The sequence below is a fragment of the Lampetra planeri genome, chromosome 7 (genome assembly GCF_965212315.1).
Source record: "Lampetra planeri chromosome 7, kcLamPlan1.2.h2, whole genome shotgun sequence".
NCBI classification, from domain to species: Eukaryota; Metazoa; Chordata; class Hyperoartia; order Petromyzontiformes; family Petromyzontidae; genus Lampetra; species Lampetra planeri.
The window spans coordinates 13,159,852-13,164,881 of NC_136113.1; positions in this window are offsets into that span (position 1 = coordinate 13,159,852).

Sequence of the window (5,030 nt, forward strand, 5' to 3'; positions counted from 1 at the left end):
GTGCTGGCTGCACAGTGGAGAGAGAGGTGGGCTTTTGGAAGGGAGCTATGAGGGCTGGGGGAGATGGTTGGGGGGAGGGGAGGTCAGTTGGAAACTTTCCCCAAGCATTCCTCCTCTCCCTGCACAACGCAGACCTTTAGCCATAACACAAAATCATAAATAGCGGCGGTGTTTTACGACGTAACGTAACCAAATTATTAAGGGCATGTGCAAAATACAGATATGGGAAAGAGGGGCATATTGGCACCACTTGAATCAGGATTTCTCAGATTGGCGATCCTTGTGAAGCTGCGCTCGATCCATTTTTCCCACGGTCTCGCGTTGTGCAATTGTTGCTTCAAGTGTAAAGGCGCAGGCCTGCAATGACTTGCTCACGCCACTGCCGAGTGGACGAACGGCCGGCGTGGATGTGAGAACACCTGACCCACTGTTTCAACTGTTGCGTCGGAAGATCGAACCGGCGACCCCGACTGAATTGCAAGTTCATCGTGCTGCGAACCATTTACACCCCTGCAGCATCCATCGTGTTGCTGACCTCGGTGATTTCTCATTGCAAAGTATCGTCATCATCGTCGTCGTCGTAGTCATCATCAGAGATCTGTACACGTGTCGAGTTCACGCCACCTCTCCCGATCGCTCGCCGCACTTCTCTGCTGTTGCGCGTTCGCCGCTCGCCTGCAGAGGTTCGCGGTTCCGATGTCAGCGGCCGCCCTGGTTATTACTGCGGGTGTCTGGACTCTACAAAAATATACACGTCCACGGTGGCCGCTAAAGAGATCCCGTGGCGTCGTTCGCAAGAGCGGGCCGTTGCGCGCCGACACCAAGGTCCAAATTTTGCCAACTGTCTGAAATTGCCCGCGATTATAGATGGCAATTATCGCCCCCTACCGCGAAAACTTGGCAGGAATTATCTTGAAAAAACACAGAGGCACGAGACTCGGTGAGGCTTTCCTGGGTAAACACGCTCTAATGAACAATACCTTGTTAGATTCCGCTGCGCCGAGTGTCCGTCTAAATAAATAACAAACGCGTTATGTGCTATTGTGCAGCGTCACGCTATATATGGTTCGTCAACAGCATTATGAGTCTCTTCACATAATGCATACTGAATATTTTTCGTCCATCAGCCAATGTAACAACCATTTTTCACTTTCAGTGATCAGCGTAGTTTGGCAATACTTCACCACGCTGGTCAGTACAGTTTGGTGCACGGGACCGGTTTACTTAGATCCCAATGATGTTGGCTCCATAGCGATGTGTGCCAACTGCTGTGCCACCACTCAACCCCCAACTGCCTTATAATGCTCCAGAAATTAAAACTACTTGCGAGATCCATTCGAGTATTCCGCTTATCCATGTAACCTTCCACAGAGGAATAGTCATCACGTGGCCGCTAAACCGCTATTTTTAATTCCCAGAGCTGGAATTTAGCCAAATTTAAAGAGAAAAACAAAATTCTTCTCGGCTTTTTGTGTATGTTTTCAATGGAACCCATTGGTGACCGGGCAGAAACAATCAACTCGGTGCTTCGATCGCTGATGGTTGAGTGGCTGAAACGAGGACCTCACACCCAGAACACCTCCTATCGCTCGACAGTAACTTTAAACGTAGTTTTGTTACCGTTGTCTCTTACGAGCGAATCTCAAACCGAACGCGCACGTTTCCGCAGGTGTGATCAATGTTACGTTGCTATCAAGGGCCATTGCCCGAAACGTTGCCTGTAATATATTTCCTCTTAAGGTTGTACCACGTGTTGTTCGCAGTGCCGGATTATCCTCGTAGCAAAAGTAGCTACAAATGCTATGAGCCCCGCATTTTCAAGGGCCCCGTGCTAAATTCTTTCAAGCTATTAATTCCGGTTCAGTAATTCTGCACTTGCTCTATTACTATAGTACTATACCGCCTTCAGCTTTTATGAACGACTGGGTGTTTAAGGTTAGCGATTTGTCGTATTATCTGGCTGTATAGCAAATGAAAAAATACAATTACTTTACTATGCAAGTTAAAAAGTTACGTGTTTTAATATTTAGGTGTGTTTTTTTTTATTTAGGGCCCCTTTATAACATCATATGCTACAGGTCCCGCACTAGCTTCATCCAGCACGTGTCGTTCGGCATGACGTCCGACCTTTACGTTGCCGAAAAAGCGCTAAGCTCCTGGAGCGAAACGTCGGACAATGCATTAGGGTCATGGGTCGTGCTAGAGTTTGATTGGTTCGTGTGATTAGGGTTCATAGCTAGGGTTGATTAGGGCCGCATACACGTTTTCTGAGCAAAAGCAAGAAACGCTGGGAGGGACAGAGCGAGGAAACGCGTGAGGGTGTGTGTACATATATCTACGACAATTATTGACGGCAGATCGTGAGTAAAACTGATTTAATAAAGAGGCGTTGCCAGCGGGTTGGATTGCTTTTGCACAACGGAATTTTGCTCATGAACGTGAACATTCCAGTGCGCTGCAAGGTTAATGCACATTCACTCCTTGCGCATTGCCTGCTCGAGGATTACGCGTTTTTTTATTTTGTATCAACGGGTGGGCACGCCGGGCACCGACACACACGAGGGATCGAGAGCTACGCGTGTGAACACAAGCCTTGATGCCGAGAGAGAGAGAGGAGGAGCAACGCACGGACCAGGAGACACAACAATTTAGAGACATCAACGACGTCTGTGTAGGAACGGGAAGTGGCCTCGGGTAGGACACGTCGCTAGAGAGGGGGGTCTTCTTATTCTTCTTTCTAGATTTGAAGCTTTCGTGACTGCAAGGATTCATATTCTTAGGTTTTTTCGGTAAAGTCACGTAGGTAAAACATCAAAATTAATAACAAATAAAATAAAATAAAAATCACGACGTTTCGGAGGCAACACAAGTCTCCGTCATCAGGTGGGACCGTCACAGCCGGATTAGCTGCATCAAGTGATGCATCAAGTGAGACTTGTGTTGCCTCCGAAACGTCGTGATTTTTATTTTATTTTATTTTTATTAATTTTGATGTTTTACCTACGTGACTTTACCGAAAAAACCTAAGAATTATTCTTCTTTCTTTCGTACGGCTGCTGATGTAGACGCAGAGCGACAGCTGCAATTTCACATTCAGGTGATGAAGCCAGACGACCGCGTCAGGAGCAGCGGAGTGGCATCGTCGCTGCGATGCCTCCTTTGTATTTGAGGATCGGTCGCGGTGTCGTTATACGTCGTTGTTCTGGACGATCACAGTCGCACACGCGAGAGTTTTTAATTTTTCATTTGTGCGTCGGGTATCCGCAATCTGCCACGGTTTGTGCAGATGCAATTTAGGGTGGACCATGAGCTTTGTTTCGATTTAAAGCTTTCGTGACTGCAGGGATTCATCTTCTTGGTTTTGTCGGTAAAGTCACGTAGAAGGGAAGTAATAAAATAATACAAATAAAACATAATAAAATAATTCTCGCGTTGTAGCCGAATCGTCGTGAGAATGATTTTATTACGTTTTATTTTTATTATTTTATTACTTCCCTTCCACGTGACTTTACCGAAAAAACCAAGAACATGAGCTTTGTGTTAGATCAAAACCAGCGATATTCCGCGTTGGGTCTTTCAAGAGGCTTTTTATGTTTGCTCGAGGGGATGGATGATAAGCGATGGACGAGACTTGACTGACAGCCGGAGGAAGGGATCTTGCCCTTGGAGGATGATCACCGCGGAGACGACGAGTTCAGCTCATGCCCAGGGAGCGAGATGGACCGTGACTTTGCCGGTCTGCGGGTCATGGCGACGGCGTAGAGGGAGAGGCCTTCTGCCAGCAGTGGATAAAACATGGCTGATGATGATGATGATGATGCTTCAAAGCACTACAGTTGAGTTAACGTAGGCTTTCGCGACCAATATTATTCATAATCAACGTTTTTGGGTTTAGATCGCGTTATTTATAAATGTGTCGTAACCCTCCACCACCCGACACGGCCAATCAGTAAAAAAGTGTCACGTTGACAAAAGACAAATAGTTCACTGCTTTAGCCCACCGGCGAATTGCCCGATGATGCTGGATGCAATTACCAGCGAAACGTTGTACTCAAATTGTAAATGTTGTGCTTTCACGCTTCAACACACCGGTGGGCTAAAGCAGTGAACTATTTGTCTTTTGTCAACGTGACACTTTTTTACTGATTGGCCGTGTCGGGTGGTGGAGGGTTACGACACATTTATAAATAACGCGATCTAAACCCAAAAACGTTGATTATGAATAATATCATTCATAATGAAGGGGTTTGGGTGCGATCGCGTATGTATAAATGTGTCGTAACCCTCCACCACCCGACACAGTTACTACTTCTATATTAGATTAGTAATCCGTTAACTAGTATGTGTTTCCTCTATTAGGAATTGTAGTTGGAAGATGTACTTAATATTAATCTATTATATAATTACAATAACCCCCTCCTCCGCCTCTAATCTCTGCACCTGATGGGTCCAGCGAACACGTCATCCTGCTTTATTTAAGACCGGATGATGCTGGTTAATGTAATTACTAGCGAAACGTCGTACTACTCAAATGGTAAATGTTGTGGATTTACTCTCCAACACACCGGTGGGCTGAAGTAGCAACTAATTGACGCGTTGTTTACGTGACAAACCTTACCGGCTGTGTCGGACGGTAGAGGGTTACGACACGACACCTATCCTTACAGCGATCTCAACCAAAAACACCACTTGCAGTCGAGATGACACCACCCATTTCGGGCTTCCTGTACCCCCCATTGCGGTCGGAAAGGTCCCTCTGTCGGCCGAGTCTGAGCGTGGCGCGCCGGCGATGCGGAGCAAAATCGCCGCATGGCCACTCACGTGCGCGCGCTAGGACGTGGGGTCACGCGCTTGTGCTGGAGAGAGGGCATCCACCACCGAGGAATCGCATCTCTGCATCGATGCGGGAATGTCTTCGCATGTGTGTCGGTGTCGCGCCTGCGTGGGCATGCAGATTCGCCAGCCAAACACGCGCCTGCCACCAATGCAACCGCAGCACGTTTGTCAATGGCACAATTGGCCTTACAGAG